This window comes from Sparus aurata, chromosome 22 (assembly GCF_900880675.1).
Source record: "Sparus aurata chromosome 22, fSpaAur1.1, whole genome shotgun sequence".
Taxonomy (NCBI): domain Eukaryota; kingdom Metazoa; phylum Chordata; class Actinopteri; order Spariformes; family Sparidae; genus Sparus; species Sparus aurata.
In genome coordinates this window covers 7,676,895-7,686,174 of record NC_044208.1, presented here as the reverse complement: position 1 = coordinate 7,686,174, position 9,280 = coordinate 7,676,895, and the positions used below count along the sequence as shown (strand labels likewise).

Below are 9,280 nucleotides of genomic sequence, written 5' to 3'. Positions count from 1 at the left end.
TATCATAAGGATCATTATCATCACAATTATCATAATGCATACCAGTACGCACAATCTCACTGCCCACAGATTTTTATCCATTTGGAAATCTGTGTGGACATTTCTGGGGAGCTTTCCCTCCATTTTTGTGGCATCAAACAGAGAACCTTTAACTGAAAGCAAAGAAGGAAATGTTATCAGCACGATATAAGTCAGAGAAGGAATCAATTTGTCCTCAACTTTCGTGCCTCCAGTAATATTTTACACAAAGTCTTGCATTTTAATCCAGTACATTTATACAGCTCTACCACTGAAACTCGTCTGTGTCTCTGAGCTGCTGGGGAGAGTTAATTAGCTTTCCCACTTTGAGAGCCTTTCAAGTCAACAAGGCGATTAAGGTTTTACTTGAGCCCTGCTAATCAGAGGGGAGATGGGTATCACAGCCAGCTGTATCCTGCTCTGTAAAGCTGATCATCTGCAGATCCTGACCTTGGAAATGATGTAACAGATCCTAAGAGGCTGGATTTACATGACACAGTCCACCGTCTTTATTGATAAATGTTCTTGAGCTTTGGTTTGGAAAAAACAGGTGATGGTAGGAGGAGAGAAAGAAGTCTGTCCTGCTTGATTACTGAGCTGCGGAGAAAACCAAACCACCCGTGTTTCCATAAGGAGCACAAAGAATCATTCTACAGTCTCTGCCAATGAAATTAACATACACACATCTTGTAGCAGCTGTTTGAGAAGGCCAACGTGAAGGTGATGTCTAACTTTAAACTCATGTTCAACACACTCTGTTAAAGCTGAATTAGCTAGTATACATAATGGAAATGAGATACATGTCACATCTGTGCATGCAGGGAAACAGGCATACAAGAGATTGGAAATAAATACAGTTATTGGCGTGTGCAAGAGGCTTACGAAGCAGGCAAGAGTCAAAAGACCAAAAGACCAAAAAAGCAAGATTCAGAAAAAACAAAACACCGATCTAAAATCACAGTGGGGAGAAGCTGGGATGCTAGACACAAATTTCAAAGACAAGCTGTTGAAGTCAGAGGGGAACACACGCTACATTCATGGAGGGGGCTAACGAGGGACGGGTGAAACTAATCAGGGCGGGGCAGACAATCAGAGAGGCGGGAAAATCAAAGGCAGGAAGTAATCTGCAATCAAAAGAGAGGTAAGTGACTGAACAAAGCTGTCAACACTGAGTGAATGAGTGAAACGAGAAAACACAACAAGTGAGGGAGCAGAGCAGAACACGGCGATTAGGAAAAGCAGACCGTAAAATGCGACAACGGTAAACCAGCCACTTAGATGAACAGAGACCTCCTTGTAATAACCCTGCTGACAGACTGGATTCATGTTGGCTAATCAGAGGGGACAGAGTTTCAAGATTTGCTTAAAAAAAAACAAAAAACTGTCAGACGCTTTAATGGATCTGACTGCAGCTCGCTCAAAAAGCACAGGCTCAAAAACATTGACCGTACCCACTTTGCATAAAATGATGTATTATGCATCCAAAAGCTGATACTTTCAGCTTGTTTTTTGAGCATGCAGTACCTTTTAGGTTGTTCTGGAGAATATTCTGGACTGTATTTGTCACTGTCTTGGATTGTTGCAATAATAATAAACATACATTTGCATAAAGCAAGCGTATTTGTCCACTCCCATGAGTATTAAAAACCTGAAAAATATACCTTTAATGCACATTAGGAACAGAAAAGAAAAGTGCAATTATTTCAGTTTGCAACCTGAAAATGAGCGTAACATGGGATTCTTAAGTGACTGAAACTTCGTCAATGATGGCTGAACTTGATCAACATCGTAGTCACAGGCTGGAGGAAGTATAATAACCAGAATGCATCCAAGTGCGCTAAATGAAATTCGTCAAAGTCCTACCTACTCTGTTGTGACTGAGAGGAGGCCTGTTGGCTATGCAGTGCAGAAACACTGCAGAGGGTTTAACAAAAGACGAACACGAGTATTTACCACTTTAGCTTTAGCACCCACATGTCGAGTGAGCAGAAGTCCGTGCAGGCAGCAAACACTCCACAAGTAGCAACAACTAAAGCTCAACATGCACTTAAAACACAGTGTTCCTGTGTTTGTGTCCGCCCCTCACTGCTTGTTCTTCCCCACTTGTTGACTCGATGCCACGCTTGCCTGCCCCTGACACCAACACCTGCCGGCCTGGAAAATGCCCCCGAGGTTTGTTTGACTTACTCCGGCCTACGCAGAGAGGCGGCGAGGGCCGTGTTTACTCTGTCTGCTCCTGCCTTTTTTCTTTCTGGTTTTTTGTCCCTTTGTTTGAGTGTGTTGGAGATAAGAGGAGGCGCGTGCAGGGCGGCAGCAGCTGAGAGAGGGAAGCCATGATGGAGGGTAGGGACGGGGACGGGGGGGGGGGAAGAGGTGAAAAGATGCAAGCTGACGTGAAAGAAGACTGGAAAATCTGAGCGAGCCGATTTGATGTAACTCAGCACCTGCTCGTCAGGAATTTATAGCCTACAAACAAAAACTGGCAATAGAAAAGAAGTGTTTAGTACAACCAGCAGAAGAAAAAACAATGTCAATGTCTTTCTGTGGCCCTCCAGTTCTATTTACCTAAATGTTTGGATAATCAGCCTGTAAGACAATTTTATCATCACAACTGGACAGATTTCAGCTTGAATCATTTGTCTAACTTTTAGGTGTTTTTGTAATTTGGATGGTGCTCCATGAAATGGAATAAAAATAAAAAGGGGAGGATTAAGGAATGGATTGACAGATGGTTAGTTTGTCTTGTTGGATGTGTAGATTATACCATAGATGGATAGATTATCAAATTGTTTGGTTGGTTGGTTGGTTATTTGATTTGTTAGTTGGTTGGAAGGACTAATGAATGGTTGGTTAGTTGGTTGGAAGAGTGGATTAATGGATGGCTGGTTGGTTGGATGAGTGGACTAATAGTATATTGGTTGGTTGGAGTAAAGAAGGGCTGGTTGGTTGATTGGTTGGTTGGAGTAATGAATGATTGGTTTGTTGGTTGGAAGAGTGGATTAATGGATGGCTGGTTGGTTGGATTAGTGGACTAATAGTATATTGGTTGGTTGGAGTAAAGAAGGGCTGGTTGGTTGATTGGTTGGTTGGAGTAATGAATGATTGGTTTGTTGGTTGGAAGAGTGGATTAATGGATGGCTGGTTGGTTGGATTAGTGGACTAATAGTATATTGGTTGGTTGGAGCAAAGAAGTGCTGGTTGGTTGTTTGGTTGGTTGGTTGGTTGGAGTAATGAATGGTTGGTATCTTGGAGTAAAGAATGATCGGTTGGTTGAAGTAATGAATGGTTGGTTTGTTGGTTGGAAGAGTGGATTAATGGATGGCTGGTTGGTTGGATGAGTGGACTAATAGTATATTGGTTGGTTGGAGTAAAGAAGGGCTGGTTGGTTGGTTGATTGGTTGGTTGGTTGGTTGGAGTAATGAATGGTTGGTTTGTTGGTTGGAAGAGTGAATTATTGGATGGCTGGTTGGTTAGATGTAGGACTCGGTATGTGTTTTGGTTGGATTGGTTGGGTGGATGTATAAACAAATGGAAAGGTGGTTGGTTGGTTGGTTAGTTGGTTGATGGAGGATTGGATGGCTGAATGGAAGAAATGGTGGACAGATGGATGGATGGATGGATGGATGGATGGATGGATGGATGGATGCGTTAATGGATTGGTGGACATATTGTGGTGATGGATTGATAGGCTGATGATTGGTTGGACGTTGACTGTATGGATGGATTTGTAACATGTGGAACCAAAGTGGGTTATTGGGAAATGTAGTCTTAATGCTGAGAAACATGAACACTTAAACTGCATGTGTAATGGCTCCTTTTCACCGCAATATCAATACAATACAAAAATAGAAGCTTTAATGGCTACAAATGATGTTGTTTATCATTTATATGTTCATCCACACAGCTGAGGTAACAAAAACACATTCATACACACACAGACACACACGGTGTGTTGTAACATTACTCCCTGTCCTGGGTTAACATCATTAGAGAGCAGTAGATGTCTGATTAAACCAGACAAATTGAATCACATCGTGTCACTTTCATGTCTGATAACAAGTCGTCTGACGTGAAGAAAACACACAGCAGCAGCAGAAAGAAACAAAACCGCCAACAGCAGATCTGACGATGGCACATTAACACTGACTGACCACAAAGCAGCTGTGATGTGAGGAGACACTGACACAAACAGTTAGAGGAGCAATCTGTAACAGTTTTGCATAAAATAAATGTGTCTCTCTTCTCTCTATCCCAGCATTGAACCAACCTATTATATCATTTTTGGAGTCCTATCACAAGCTTTACGGCCTGTTTTGACAGGCTACGAAGGGTTTTCCATAAGAGAAGCTGAGGCTGAACCTGCACCTATTCCACAAATGAGAAACCGGTCCCCTAAAGCTGCTGTGAAAGAACTTAACTGGCTGTCACAGAAACCTGACATCAACCCCATCAACACCTTTGGGGATGAACTGGATCCCTGACTGTGTGTCAGACCTGATCACGCAATATCCTAGTTGGACCTGCTGAAAAAGAAGCAAGTCCCTGCAGCAGGTTCAACATAGGATGAAAAGACTGGGGAGTTGATTGAGTTTGTGTATGTTTTCACTGAGGAAGTGTTGCAAAAATGTTTGATTTCGTTGGTTAATTGGTTAATTGGTTGATTGGTTGGATTAATGGATAGTTGCTTGGATTAATGGTCACTTGGATTAATGGATGGATGGATGGATGGATGGATGGACCCAGTGTGGAAAAAACTTTAAAGATTGAGTCAAAATGAGAGTCCACAGCCATGCCAGCTGCTCCATCTGAGTTTAGCGTGTTAGGATGCTAACATTTGCTAATGCACAAAACATGGTTTTCATTACAAATGTAAATATTGGACAAAAAAAAAAAAAAAAACTGAGCGAATGATAGAGCTACATGAAAAGTTAAGGAATCTTTGGAGTTGTTGAAGTTCCTCACTGAAAAACAGAAATATAAACCTTATTAAGATGCAAGAGGAAAAGTCAGAAGATCCCAAGTCATTAGGATTCACCCTCTGTGGACTGTAAATGGTGATAAAGACAAAAGAAACCTGTATTCTTGTATTCTTGAATGAAAAAACAACACTTTGAAGCTTTGGGTTAGCTGTGAAACACGGTCAGATGTACAGTTTGAGTCCTGCAGCTCTGACAGCTGCTGTTTCAGACTCTCTTTATTTCTGTGGAAATGCTACTCTGGTCCATTATAGAGTGTATGTGTGTGTGTGTGTGTGTGTGTGTGTGTGTGTGCGCGTGTGTGTGTGTGTGTGTGTGTGTTGTGCATGCATGTGTGTGTGTGTGTGTGTGTGTGTGTGTGCGTGTGTTAATATGTGTGTGTGTTATCTGTAGCTCTTATCTGCAGTCTGCTCCCCAGCTGGCTTACACCTGTCAGAGCCACACAAGGAGGGAGACACAGACTGATGGCCTGCCTCTGGGTGTGTGTGGACTGAAAGTGTGTGTATTTGTTGTGAAAGTGTGTGTGTGTGTGTGTGTGTGTGTGTGTGTGTGTGTGTGTTCGCTTGTGGTAAAAGCTGTAGACAGGGAGAAAGTGCCAGGGTGTGATGGAGGGGTTAATGCTGAGGTCGGACAAAAGGTTTCCATCCAGATGCAGTGAAAATGTGTTTGTCTTTGTCACCGTTTTTTCTGTCCGTACCTCCCTCAGTACGTCCTGGAAAATTCCTGAATTCAATAACTTTGACTGGTCTTTTCTTTAACTGGTAAAAGAGACACTGAAGAGATACAGTAATGTTGACTTCTTCTCCGCAGAAGAACAAGATGGCAGCCACGTGTCAGTGTTTTAGAGAGGCTGAAAGAGAGGATGGAGAATCAGAGAAGAACTGCAGGAATGTCTTTCAGATGCGGAAATGTTTTGTATAGTCGACCTGCAGCTGACCCCTGACCTCTGACCTCTGACCTCCGCTGAACACATGGTACACAAAGCTCTCTGTTACAGTGTGCCGTAACTGTTCTCTCTGCATTTTCATCCTGTTACACACACACACACACATAAATAGAAGAGGAAAAAAAAGGAACCAGTTCAATGAGACTTAATTGAAATAAAAAATTTCAAGTCAGTTATTTACACTATATATATTTTAAGTATTAAACTGTAAAGATGTGATGTTACTGTCTTTACTTCAGTAATAGATATAAATACGACCATCACTTTGTACAGCACATGTTCTTAACTCAGTGTAATCTCCAAATTCAGTAATCACTGATAAGTGACGGCCCAGATTTGGAAAAATGCGATTAACAGATATGAAATTTAAAGAAATCAAACGACAGCTGGTTGCATTTTCTGGTTTTCCTTGTCATTGTAACATAATGTTCTTTGTCTTTTCCTGTAATTAAATATGCCATCGTATACAAACAGGTTTTATCATGTCTTCATCATTGTTTACAAAAAAACACATTTGCTGCAGACGGCAAAATATGTAAGACATTCTAGTTGTTATTTTGTAAAATGTGACATTTTGTTTCTTGTGTTTCCTCTTGTTTTTTTACACTGATTCCTCAGAAAAAAAATAGAACTTGCTGGTGTCATCACCATAAACACCTTCACGTGGGGCTGCGTTCAGGGTTGCCGTGCTGTTCAGGGAACCAAGGACGCGTCTTCAGTGATGCTTCTGGGAATCTGGTGGTTTAATAACACTGAGCTCTCACGCAGCACACAGTGGTGGAGGAGGTATTGAGAACACACTCCACTACATGTTGAAGTCCTGCATTGAAAATTTACATGAGCATTACATCAGCCAAAACTGATTACTTTTGCACCATGGGAGAGCTAATCTAATTATTTTTTACATACTTCCAGGCAGTTTGATTAAATAATTCAAATTCATCAAATGTTTTATATGTACTATGTATAACTATCTATATCAACTATTATTTGCTTAAAACGTTGACTTTAAAGGTGCAAAAACCTCTGAATTTGGTTAGAAAATAAAAAACATTAAAAATGAACCAAAATTATAAACCAGCCCTGTGCCGGCAGTGTAAATACCAACACTCCTGCACAGCTAAATGAGCTAACTAGCTAATGTCAGCTATAGTTAGCAGCTGTTACTCTGGTCATCTGCTTACCCCTACTTTTTTTAAAGTATTTTTTTCTGGCCTTTTGGCTTTATTGATAGACCAGCTGAAGACTTGGACAGGAAACAGGGTGAGAGAGAGAGAGGGGTGGTGAGACGCAGCAAAAGGCCTCAGGCTGGGACTCTAACCCAGGTCCGCTGCAGCGAGGACAAAGCCTCTGTACATGGGACGCCTGCTCTACCAGCTGAGCTAAACGACGCCCGACCCCTACTAATTTTTGAAGATTGAATTCAACAAGTGGGAAAACCCTACACATTGCACCTTTAAGTTCTTTAATTACATGTAATTAATTATTCGAATGAGTGTTGAAAGTACAATATTTGCCTCTTACTGAAGTAGATAAAGAGGTATAAAATGGAGAATACTCTGATACCTTGAATTTGTACTGAAGTGCAGTACTTGAGTAAATCTACTTAGTTGCATTTAGGGTTGGGAGGGTTACTTTAACAAGGTATTCCGATACATTTACAAACGACCTGTTAAAAGAATGTTGTCAGTAAAGTATCACAATATTATGGTAATGTTACTTGATTACTTTCCGTGACATTTGGATTACCTCAAAACCAAACGTGTGCAAATAAAGCTGAGAGAAAAGACTGTGCGTGGTTACAGACTCGTATGCCACTCTTTGTTTTAAAATTATAATCCTGCTAGTAATCCCCTTCTTGCTGAATGTGTCTGTAATCAGATTACATCTTCTCTTCTGTCATTTTTACCAGAATAGTTACCCTTTTTTTGTATCCTAATTGTGTAATCCCATTACATGTATTCCATTACTCCCCAAGCCTGGTTACATTCCACCACTTGCTACACGTACTGCACATGTTGGTATTTTAAGGCTCATTCTGATATTTTTAGACAAATTATCTCCAAATTGTGACTGTTTTTAGCTGATAAATACGTTAATAAAGATACAATTAAAGAATGTGTTATTGTGATTTATGTATAGAGATGAAATATGTATGATTTTAAACAGTTTTTATGGTGATTCTGGGTTTAAATCCAGATGATAAACCACATCTGGAAATATATTTTCATGTCAAAACCTTCCAGAAGACACAGGAGACAGAACAGAAACTGTTTCTCAGTTTGGTTTTTATTATTTTTGGACATTTAGCAAAATACTGCAGAAACATCCAAAAGCAGTATAAGAGCTAACGGTTACAAAGAAACCTGAACAAAAAAAAATCAAAATAAAATACAAATAAAGAAATAAAATCATGATTGCATTATTCAGTTTTTATTCAAGAGCGCGAGGCCGATGAAAACCCATCGATTGCTATAATGTCACTCGAACACACCGTGCTCACTTTCTGATATAAGTTAAAGAAAGATAAATTTGGCTACGTCATGATAAAAACACAGCAACAGATCACATCAGAGAGCACACAGAGCAATAATTTACACAAATAATTTAATAAATACATAAATAAATAGAAGAGAAAGAAAAGAGTCAGATATACTGTATAGTGGTAATACAGAAGGCTTTGTAAAAAACAATAATCATATTTCACCCAGCCAGTGATAAATAAGTGATCAGAAAAAAAAACAAAAAAACAAAAACAAAACAATCAGATCAGTTCAGTTTAAGGCAGTTTTACAGCAGGAGTTTCTAATCCAAAGGCAGTACCGGCTACACTAGTTTTTTACTCTTTTTGTTTTCAGGCGACAGCTACTGATCCACGGATCCACAAGCTATGTTAAAGCTAATCAGAGTGATGAGATAAGGTTCCTTATAGGCCTGTGATTTCGGCTTTTTTATTGGCTACAGGTCGTCCCCTCTCTTAGGTCTAGAAGCTAATAGCACTTGTGCAGAGATGCTAGAAAAATAAATTAACAGTCTAACGCTTTAAGTGTTTGGAGTATGACGTCAGAGATCCTTTAAGAAGGGGGGAGAGGAGGAGGAGGGGAGGAGGAGGGGGAGGAGGGGGGAGTGGGCTGTAGGCCGGGGGTTCAAACACACACCCAGAACCTGCTGAAGTGTCCTTGAGCAAGGCACTGAATCCCTGCCAGCTGCAGGTGAGCGGCTGACCTCTGACCTCTACAAACTAGTTAAGGTGTGAGTCAGATTCTGTTACGCTGCAAAAACATCCTTAAATTACATTTTCCCTCCGGATTTGTCTAGAACAGACGATGATTCCTCTTCA

The 9,280-nt window shown here is 40.5% G+C and overlaps 1 long non-coding RNA gene across 1 annotated transcript; it reads left to right on the top strand.

The window, feature by feature from the left end:
- Positions 1–2,211: 2,211 nt before the first annotated feature.
- Positions 2,212–5,968, top strand: LOC115574454 (uncharacterized). Its single transcript, XR_003982491.1, has 2 exons — positions 2,212–2,361; positions 5,805–5,968. It is a non-coding gene; the product is annotated as an uncharacterized LOC115574454 (long non-coding RNA).
- The last annotated feature ends 3,312 nt before the right edge of the window (positions 5,969–9,280 follow it).